Source organism: Solea senegalensis, linkage group LG14 (assembly GCF_019176455.1).
Source record: "Solea senegalensis isolate Sse05_10M linkage group LG14, IFAPA_SoseM_1, whole genome shotgun sequence".
Lineage (NCBI taxonomy): Eukaryota > Metazoa > Chordata > Actinopteri > Pleuronectiformes > Soleidae > Solea > Solea senegalensis.
Window position 1 is genome coordinate 13575110 of NC_058034.1, and position 11736 is coordinate 13586845.

Genomic DNA, 11736 nt, shown 5'->3' on the forward strand with positions numbered 1-11736 from the left:
CTGTATAAAATATTCTTTGTCAGGTAATTGTTAAATGAAAGCAAAGTCTGTGTCATTTATTGCGGTTTCATTTGAGTTTGTTAGCTTTGACTGCCATTAAATCTTGCTGAACTGTTGAGACATGCACATTCTACAGTTGAAACGTTTATCTTCTTTTTTTTTTAAGAAAAAAAAAAAAAAATGAGACACGTCTCTCGGGATGAAAGGAAGATGGTATGATGTGGGTACAGGGCTCGGCAGCCAGTGATTGGTTTTTATACACAGTGGGTTGGAGATTTCTTTAAGAAGATTTCACAGAGGAAAGAGGCTCATTATCAGATAAAGACGGATTTTTAACTCTCACGGGTTCGGAAGGCTGAACTTCTACACGCTCACTAACAAAGAAAAGAACACATTACTATATTAGCTGTGTCTCACTAGACTTAATGCATATAAAGTCTCTTGTCGGGGCTACACCAAACCAATCACAGTGCATTTTGGTGTAATCCTGCATTTAAAGTTAAATATTCATGATCAACACCTGCAGAATGAGAGTCAAGGTAAAGCAAACACACAGACCTCAAACCGCTTTAAAGTTAACATCCACTCACAGCTGGCACGTCTAACGGTCTACTGAATAAAAAATATGTCTGTGCTCCTTTTTTTCGTAACTTGTAATGGACTTCCTCCGACCACATGAAAATCCTATTTAGTTTAACAAACTAACAATTACTCGATGAATCCGTAAAATAATGAATCGGTTTGAAGCTTTTTTCCGTGATTAACACAAGATTTCTGATTGTTTCACCTTCTTAAATGTGAATATATCCTTCATCTCTTCGCTTCAGATAAGAAAGACATGAATCGATAATGAAAATAACCACCATGTGACAGGTGTGACATGTAAAGACGGTGATTATAGCACAGCTCGATCGTTGCACAGGTGTCAATAAGAGGCTGGTCCTGATAAAAGGGCAACACAAGACGTCAGTTTGTTCAACATCAAATGTCTTTTTTCTTGGCGACTGCTCACCCAAATCCTGCACTGCTGCTGTCTTCCTACAGTTACAAGGGTGTCGTTCCCCTCCACTGACACCGTTCTGCCCTCTCTTCACACGCCCCGCGAGAGCTGACAGGCGCGTGAACTCCGTCCACGACAGATCTGGTCTTAACTTGACGTTCTTAAGTGGAACTGGTCAGTAGGATAAAATTGACAAAAAGAAAAAAAAAAAAAAAACATACACCGGCAGAACATTTTCAACTTCCTTCCCTTAAGAGTGTGTCCCATTAGTGTCAAGTATACACAAAAACAAGCACTACCATGTCTTAGCATTTACTCTCATAACAAGCCAGCCAGAACCAAGTATGTATATTCATCTGCTCATTTTCTGTTTGGAACTATGAATTAATCATGAAACTAAATTTTAACACCACATGCCGACGATGCTTTAACAAATGTAGTTACTGCTCTACACAAACAAACAGCAGAGGGCGCAATTAGGAAATAGAGAAATTAAAAACAGCTCAGTCCCCAAGCGTGGGAAACCTTCGGCTAGTGTACGTTGAGGTTTAGCATACACAAACGAAACGGAAGTGAATGTTGTTAGACAAGATAAGGCCGAGGTGTCCAAACGTCCAAAAAGAGGAACAGATTTGATAATGTGAAGATTCCCGAGGGCCAACGGTCGTTTCAGACACTGTTACAATGATCTTTTTTTAACTGGCAATGTAACCAAATTCAAACCACATAGGAGCGAATACATTAAAATAGCATAGTAAGGTTAAGTCATATTTACAGGTACATAACACCAACAGTTAAAGGCAAACCTTATTCAAAAGTTTAATACAATAAAGTGTGCAGTTGGTGAATGTAGCCTGGCCATAAATAATACATTATAAAACCGAAGGTGCGGGCTGTATAAAATCTGATTGGCTCCCCCGCAGGCTGGACTTTGGACATGCCTGCCATAAGGTAATGTAAAGTTTCCATTCTGATTAATGTAATGTCAACCAGAGCAGTGTCTGTAGAAATCCATCTTTCAACTATCAACTGTCACAGGTCTTTCTCAAGAGCTTGTCAACACTGTGAATGCCACACCAGCACGAGATCTGTATAATAATACAAATAATAATAATAGTTACTATAAAATCAGACCATTGACCTCCATGTTGTTCCTGTGCATGTGCTCCAGTAGAAGTCTTGACAGTTGTTTTCCTTACAAACCTCATCCTCATGCATTCATATATATTTATTTTTCATGTACACACAGATCCATGGAAGTTGTTACTTGGCAGCTGAAATATCAGCACTTGCAGCAAAATGCTCTAGATTTTCACTTGGCCAAGACAAGTGGACGGAGAATGAGATTGGAATTGGTTGCGAGGGGGGGAAGAAAGGCAAGAGGCTGGCTCGGGCTGTGTGGGCAAGGGAAGTGGGGGGTGTCGCGGCGCGGGTGCAGCGAAAGAGCAGGTGTGAAAAATGAAAATCACAAATGGTGTTGACGGAGTAAGTGCTAAAGAGGATGGGGCCAGCGTCTGCATACATAATGAGGGACTGTCCTTCAGAGTACATTCCTGCAGCCAGTGCAAATGCAGACATGTAACAACACTTGAGACAAAGGGAAACACTCGCTAGACAGCTTTCGGGACTGTGAACAATAGCACCGCAGTTTGCAGACAGTTTTAGAAGTCACATGTGTGTGTGTGTGTTACATATTCAGAATATCAGTGATGAACAAATGCACCCTCTTGTCCGTTCCTTGGAGCGGGTTCCCTCCTCTGTGGCTCTTCCTGATGTTTTTCCTCACTCAATGTGAGGGTCTAAGTGCTAAGGATAGACTCGAAAAGCTCATCAAGGCAAATTGTGTTTGTGATGTTGGGTAATATTAATAAAAATTGACTCTACTTTAGGATTAGTTTTTTTTATTCCCACCAACAAAAAGCAACTGCAACACACTGCCAGTAAATGGGTGTTAGCCAATACACTTTCTTTGTATAGCACTCATCTTAACCAATGTTACGAAGCGATTAACAGACAGATCAAGTCTAATCAAATATTACAAGGCGTCTTGTCTGGTAAGTAAAGGAGCCCAAGAGTTCACACAATGAGCAAACAGTGGGGAGAAAAAAACTCACTTTTGATAGGAATCTCTGACAGAACCAGACTCAAATAGGAGGCGGAGGAAAGGTGGGGGACAGAAAGGGGGGGAGAGGAACAGAGATAGAAGGAGTAGCAAGGAGGGATGAGAGACGGAGACAACAAATCAACAATCAAACAACACAACAAGTATGTTAAAATAAAGCCAACAAGAGAGAGCTGGGGGGGGGAGGAGCATGAACCAACAGCAAAACAGCAATAAAACACAAGCTACAAGAACAAACAACACAACAAGTATGTACAACTAAATAGAGAGAGGATAGAGAGGGAAGCAGCTAACAGGCAAAGACAGAGAGCAGTATATACCCTAGTAACCGAGGACAAAGAGAAACAAGGAAGGAAAGTGGGAGCATGAGAGAAAGTGGGAGGCAGAGCGAGAGCGAGGAAGATGGACTGTGTGAAAATCCTTAAATCATTTCGAGTAACAAGCTCCAAATTGCTCCGTAGACAAAGCATTCTCTGAAATCTCTCTGTAGATCACTTTGCAGAGAGTCGATCTGCAGCACAGAAGTGAATACAGGTACACGGTGAACTGCTCAGTCTACGGTGCATTCACCTGTGTACAGGCGAGCGACAGTAAATATTCTATGATACGTATGAAATCACGACGTGTGGGGCACACATGCGGTAACTCAGCGAATAGTCTGACCACATCGATCATCATTGTTACATACAAAAATACGCAGAAACAACTGCCATTCCATGATACGGTTTTGGTCTCGCATGAGCTCATTATTTTCCGCGGAGAAAACATGCAACGCATTGTCTCCCATTGTTTAATTATCTCGGGCGACAACAAGGGAAAGAGAAAGTTAGACAATGGCTGTGAGAAAGACTTGGGTAGTTAGAGGGAATGCAATGAAGCCTAGTGAGAGATTATGTTCTTTGCTGCTTACAAGGCGGTGTGTAGGAACCCATTTAAAAATAGGCTAGCATTTAAAATGGGCCAGATAGTAGATAAAGCTGCCTCTCTCCGGCAAAGTAATGAGCTAGGACCTGAACACAGACACACACACACACACAGCTGTGGAAATTGGATACTGGCAATCCTCAGATAATTATTTTTTTTAAGTTTACTTAAACTGCCAATACTTACATAGTCAAATGGTTACATGTAAATTTGATATGCTAATTAAGGTGTGTGCATATGAGCACACACGTACTTGCATCTTGCAGTGTGTTATTTTGTACATATTGTATATTCAGGCGGTAACAGTGGTATGCGTGTCTATATGAACCTCCGAGCATTATCCATGGTCAATATGGAGCAAAAGAACATCACATGAATATACGGTGGCCGTGGAAGAAGACGTGAGCACATGACGCACAGTTCTCCCTTACTTTGGAAACCCACCGCGGTGCAGTGTATTTAAGTCAGCGGGCATTATATAACTCCAGCCCCCATGTAAATCCATGAAAGTGCTTTTGCACATCCAGTATGTGTGTGTTTGTAGCTGCACATGAAAACACAAAAGGCACTAAAAATATGAAAAATAAATAAATAAATAAATCCACGCACGTCACAGATTGTGTATTCAGATTCAAACACACCAAACCGTTGTGTTTCAAAGCGTTGGATAAACGACAACTAAATGAATGCTTTTTATTTTCAGCATTTTGTCCATCACTTCGCGACAACACCAACGCATAGTAGATGTACCCAGAAACAATAGCTGATTAAAAAGTGGTTAAATCCAATATACTTTCAAATGAAGTACAATTGTGTGACTTTTTCTTTATTAATATTATCATTGCATACAAAAATAAAATGTTCTCATTTCAGATGAAAAATGAAAGAAACAACAAGACAAAAAGCAATTTAGATTCACTTATCAAAGTAATTTTAAGGCCTAAAATAAGAGAATAGTGAACTAATTACAATAAATAAAACCTTTTATTTGTTTTATTTACTGAAAAACTCTTCACTCATGCTTTGACTACGTCATCTTTCCCTGGAGTGCGTCTCCCTTACTTTGATGTTCACACAGTAAATGTGGGTCTGTTATGTTATTAAGAGGTTCACTCTGTTCACTAAGAGTGAACCTGCACATCTATTGGTCCTGTAAATACTCCACAATCAAAGCTAAAATTATACTAACTATGAATATGGGGAAGTGAGCACTTTTAAGTTGAAGCGGTGGTTAAAGATAATTCTAGTTTTGCTGTTAGAAAACTGCGTGGCAAAAATAAATACAAGCTCTAATCTTGAGACAAAAAGCACTTCACTTTTGTGGGACACACCTGAAGCGCATGTGTCATGTGGGCGGTGTCGCTGTCCTGAAATCAAAAGCAAGACTAATGCTCACTAATGCAGACGCATCCAGTGACTGATATGATTGGCATCATATGAGTGTCATCATGTGGCCATTTAAGGCGCACGTAATTGATCTGCATTACTTGGACCTATAGTGCCGTAATTATCAGTGATTTATGGTAATAGGTCTATGTCAGGAGGATATGGTGTCTGGGTCCACTGAGTGACCTGGGCCCTAAAGGATGTCTGAGTAATATATTATGTGCCATGTGACATATTTAGGACTTGCTCTCAACCAATTCATTCAGTTACTAAACTCCATCAAACTCCATTCGATCCCAGTCACCATTAAATGGGATAATTCATTGAACGCTTTTGGGGGTTTTTTGTTGTTACATTTCTGTCTCAGAGATTAACACACAGTTACACAACTGTAGCACAAAGTTGTCAAAAGGTCTATGAGGAGAGTGGTGGCTAATGGTGAGGCAAGCAATACTATCAGACCCAAGACACATTTATTCCATCAAACTGCTCAATTACCAGGTTGTTTAAGCAGTAGCAGAGACTAATACGGGTTCTTCTTTATGTTTTCAGTCGTACTCTATTTGCAGCCGTCTCGCTTTACAAGCACAATGCTGCCATTGCCTTCATCTTTGTCGGCATGCAACAAATCACAGCCACAGTGTGTGCAGTGCAGAATACTGAGAAACACAGATTTGTGTGGCTGATATGACAAAGGTTTGAATGTAAGGGCCCTTTGTTTACATTTAAAAGTTACACGCCAAAGTTTTATTTGCGCCGTCGTGTCGTCGACCCTTTCATGTGAAGCAATCATAAAATGCTTGACCTAAATGACTCGCATCACATGGACTACACCACCGTTTGCTGAGCTGAGTGATATCGCCCCGCCTCGCTCGGAATGTGTGTTGTGGAAATATGACGCGTGAACAATGCAAACCAGTCCCGGGATTTGAACGTGTATGTCAACAAAGCACAGCACCAAAAACATGCACATGTATACTTTGCCTTCGGGTCAAACAGTTGCTCTTGCATGAAGGTCTGCAAACAACCATCAACATCCTGACACCGTGCCAATAGCTTTATGTCACCCTGTCCATGAAGCACATCCCCTCTCTGTGGGCATGTATAATCTCTGAGTCGGGCCAAACATTAACACCCACCCCACACCCCCACACACACACTCACACACACACACTTAATGCCTCTGTTTTTGAGCCACATTTATCTCTTGAAAACAGATCAATAGAAAAAAAGACTCTGTCTATGTTGTTTATATGGAGCACATGCCTGATGTGTTTGCCCTGCAGCTCAACCGGGGTCAAACAGACGGTGAATCCTCAGTAGCATTCAGGACCATGGACTCACATGCACACTTAGACATTGTCTGTCTTCGGTGCTCAAGCACTGAACAAGTTTACAGACTGCAGTGCAAATAAATTAGGAGCCATCCATCAAGTCATCTCCTGGGAACCCAAAGCACCCCGGATAATATGTGTGTTTTCAATGATTATTTGTTTTATTTTAAGGGACTAGGCCTCTTTTAAAGGAAGACTATGAATTATGAATAACTTATTCATTGTATTCATTTATTTGATGCGTGTCATTTGTAGGATTTCAACAGCTACAATTACAAGTCTAATTCATTCATTCATTAATCATTTCTACAAGTATAATGCCGCCCTATACGGCAGTGTAAAACAAACGTAGGCCACATAAGTCACAGTAGGCTACAGAGGCTACTGGGTACACACTCCTGAGATATTGCTTCTCTCTGCTCTGTATCCATGTAGCAGACAGATTGACTGACACTGATATCCATTACTTAGCCACCGAGGGCCATTGTGCAGGCAAAAGCACATAAATCACGTATCATTACCTGCTGCATGTTGCTGCCCATTTGTCCTATCAAGTCACTGTGCACTTGATCAAAGTATTATTCTATTTATGATGAATTCACAGGGGCCAACGATGAGCCTGTGTGTTGTTGTTTTGTCAGGTCCAACTCTAGAGGCTCTCTGAGGCACAAGATGTGGAGTAGAGTAAGAATGGGACAGCAGAAACATGGGGTCATGCCTCCCCCTATAGGGCAAGAAGTGCAAAGCCAAGTGTACAGTCAAGGGAGAGCCTCTGTTCTTTTACTCAGCAACCCTCTCATAGGAATGTCTGTGAAGTCTTATCCATGCTGGTAAGCCCAGACAGCCATTGGCATTTAATACACTCAAGACTTAACAAGCAGGAAATATACACAAGTAGTTTTCAGCAGAGACAGAAATTATGCTCGTGATGGGTGGAAATGAAGAGAGTCCAGTTCAAGGGGACGCTAAAGTTAGTTTGATCGACCATCAGTAGGAATCTGGCAGAAGTGAGTGTATGGGATGCAGCTCGAGGGTGTTTTTTATCCTGCTGTGGGCCTCAGACATCAGCCTGATGAGGAGTAATGATTCCCCTCCCCCCCCAAACTCACACACACACACACGCACACACGCACATCACCATCCACCCCCTCCCCACCTGGCTCGACTGCAATAAATTAGTAACTGAGTGCATCAAATTCTTAAATGCTGCCTACAGCTGCCAGACATTCAAGGAACGAGCCAGATGAACCAAAAGAGGGCTGTTTTTTTTTGTGGACGTCGAGTAATGACAGTGAAAGATGTACGGGGTTATGTGCAGATTACAACCTAAGACAGTGAAACATGTTAGTGAGGAGAATAGGAATGATGCAGCATGTGTGGAAGAAACTTGACTTCTTTGCATACCGGGTCCTCTCAAAGATAGCAGGAATTTGAGCCACATGTTGGACAGCTTTGTGCTTTTATTATTCCTGAACGGAGCTTCAGTCAGGTACCACTTCCTCCCTGCAACAAAGTAGGGTTGGGAGGTTAGGCAGGTTGCCATTAAGCAATCGTTCCCCTTAATACTGTCTCAATCCCATTCACAATTCAGGAGTGGAGGATCCAGGCTTTGTGTTTGCTCCATCGCCTCCCTGACATTAAGACTCTTGAGACGTCATTATGTCTCGAAAAGCAGCTCAACTAAGAGGCCGTTTCTGCCACAGTCAGGTGTGCATTAGGTGCCTCCACGGAATTGGAACAAACTCTCAGAGCATGTAGGGTCTATGACTGCCACCAGTGCCAGGCTGGCTTTGGTAGATCCGATTTTTGCCAACGTCTCGTCAGGATGACTCAGCTTGGAAACAAACTCAATGGGTATCATTCTGACTGCGGAATTAGGTCAGACTCCTCTGTGCTGAATCAAATCCATGTGTAGGTGTGCCAAGATTGCTTCTGAGAGATCTGATTTGCTTCTAACGTTGGCCGTACGAAGAGTTGAGACACTCAAAATGAATGAAGAATGCAAAAATGCAAAAAAAACAAAAACTAAATGAGCATCAAATATTCGCAACACAGGGAAGCTTCTCAGAGGGAGGCTTGCTGAGCACCTGACAGATTGGCAGTGACATTAAGACATGTAAATGAGAAATTGTGCAGTTTCTAGGAAGCATTAGCTGTAGAAAATATGTGGAAAAAATACTGATATGAACAGAAGCACAGAGAAGACCATTTTCTTTTTCAAGTGATTAAGATCAGCCACTTGCTGGCTATTCCACCACAACTAGAAAGGGAAGATTTCAGGGGTGTTACATCAATACATGAGAGAGATAGAGAGGGGAGTTTTCTATGAGGGGAGCAGAATTTACTGCTCTTATGCTTCATCAGTGTGCTGCAGTGGTGGCTGTAAATCTGCAGATTGATCAAACTGCAGAGCCAAAGGAATCCAAAGCCTTATCTCAGAATAAGGGCTCAGCAAAGTCACTGTTGGTTTGAATGATGGCAGTGGCTGTCTGACTTCTACCTGGATCATTCTGCTTGTATACACAACCTGCACATAATCTCTCTGCTCCAAACACACATGTAAACATAAACATTCACACCAACTTAAGGGGAAAAAAAAGAAGCCGATAAGGCTGAGAAAGCTCATTTGTACTCTCAGAGCAGATTCACATCCAGACACATACTCCTCTACTTCCATACAGCATTCTCGCCTGCGGCACAACACTATACTTCATTACAACTTCTACAGGTAAAGAATGACCTCATCCTGGTCAAATCCATATCTTCCTGTCAGCCCACAATCCTTGTCTGCCAAAAGACAATAAGCCATCCACTCAACCGTGTGTGTTGTGAAGGGAGAATTACCTTTATTGGACGTCTGAAGCCTGAAGGCTGCAGAGACAGACAGACCTGGATTGCCTACTGGGCTCTGAGAGGGCAGCTCTCTTGTTAATGTTGCAGCCGCCTTTGCCTTCAGAAACACATAAGGTACCGATTCCACGTAGCAGATGCTGGGGGAGGGACAAGGAGAGCATGCTCGGAGACAAGAAAGTTGGAGGATTTTGCACATTTTGAAGTTTTACCTCGCTTACCTGGCAAAGACCCCCAAATAGCTCAGCAGGATCACTGTGGAGGCTAGTTCCTATTTTGAGACAAAAGACCCGCAGAAGACTAACTTTAGCTGATGTACACGTTGATTAAATAGTTTCACCTCTTATGTCACTCTCACTCCAGATAAAAAAATGCCTTCCTGATATTGTTTTCTTAAACAAGTGGCTCAGATATATGGTCTTCATCAGCTTTTTCAATTAATGCTAGACTAAGCCAGTAATCGTTTTCCATGATCTTAATTAAATTTGTACTGTAATCTTAGTTCTTTTATCATGCAGTGGAGATCTCTCTTAAGGAAAAAAAAAAAAAAGGCCTCCCCGAGGAGAAGCATATTCCATGCAGCCTACCTCTGCTTTACTATACGACATAATGTGTAGCTGGAGTGCAGCTCAAAAACTACTATGTACTATTCCAATTTTTAATGTGTGCAGAATGATAAAAAAACACAGCCAATAATGGTAATTCTTATGTCACACAATTTTCAAATTCACCTAACACATTGCAGCGCTGTCCCGGCCAGATTTACAGCGATACACGAACAGTATCCTCGGGACACCCACTGCGGCTCTCGTTCGCAACGTCTTCCCCAAATCAGCGAGCTCCGAAGGGGCAGACAGTCGCCTTTCTTGTGGTGTGAGTGGTGACCATAACTCTTTCCAGATGCACTGCGAGAAAAAGGAGAAGCGGTGGTGAGCGGCAAGGAAAAAGTGAGAAAGGAGTGAGAAATGGGGGGGAGAGAGAGAGAGAGAGGGAGACAAAGCCATAAATCACACCAAGCCAAGGTCTGTTCATATATGCACATCCTTAGCAGACATGGGAAATAGACAGGGAGAGGGGTGGCTGGAAATCAAGAGGAGAGAGGCCAGGCCTGAATTTTTGGAAGCATATATGATATTGCACCATCAATGCAGTGTCTGTCTAAATGATGACCTGCAAGGCAGTTTTAAACTCCCACACTCCATATTTCTTCCCTGATAGTTTCTGTTTACGTTCCAGCATATTCCTGGGACAGAAAAGGAAGAGATAGGTCACAGTTCTGTTTTCCTTGCATGTCAGCCATGTGATGGTCATTTAGATAAATGTGTGTATTATCTACGATGGGAGGCGACTTTCTAAGACGACGTGAGTTTCTCAAGACCCTCAACCCCATCGCTGCGATGAACAGTCGCCTTGTCTGAGAGGGAAACGCAGTATGAGGTCTCCCAAAGACATCTGCTGGAAAAAGAGGCCGTGTCAAAATGAAGCATGACAAAGTCAGGAAAATGCCAAGAAGGGAGGGGATAAAGGAATTAGGCCTGGATTGGGTGAAGATCCGTAGGCGGATTTTCAATGTTTGTTAGGGTTGACATGTTCTCTATGATCTCTGGTGAGCCAAGAACCCACTGACTGCTGAAGTGAACATACATCACTGCAACTTTCCTTTCTTTTGTGTCTTCCTCTCTCGGTCTGTGACTTATAATATTCCTCTTTTCAAAGCAGCGGTTCGGCGGACCATTTTTCAAATTAGACACCGTGTTGCCGATGACCGTTTGTTGGCAGGACATGTGACGTTAAAAAAGGAGGAAAGGAGCGGGGGAAAAAATAAACAGAGGACAAGTAAGAGGTAAATATTATGACCGGTGACTTTCTGGTTTGTGTTCCTGCGTCAATTGGCACCCCATATTATTGTTAGGGTTTTTGGAAATCTCGGACCTGTTATTTAGTCCCTCCACACGCCTCCGCTCTCCTATTTTAGTTTCAGACAGCGTTTGTGTCAGTTGAAGGGGTTTGCGCTCAGGTTGTAGACTTTCCTCTGCCGAGCTGAGAAAAATAATCATTCTGTATCTTTATAATGAACACGGGTTTGCTGATTCACTGCCACTGTTCGGGCATTATTGTCA

The 11736-nt window shown here is 42.3% G+C and overlaps 1 long non-coding RNA gene across 1 annotated transcript; it reads right to left on the reverse strand.

The window, feature by feature from the left end:
* Positions 1–8213: 8213 nt before the first annotated feature.
* LOC122780841 lies at positions 8214–10501 on the reverse strand. The gene is made up of 4 exons (XR_006361743.1): positions 10348–10501; positions 9838–9887; positions 9611–9756; positions 8214–8269 (listed from the first exon to the last, which is right to left on the reverse strand). It is a non-coding gene; the product is annotated as an uncharacterized LOC122780841 (long non-coding RNA).
* Between the last annotated feature and the right edge of the window lie 1235 nt (positions 10502–11736).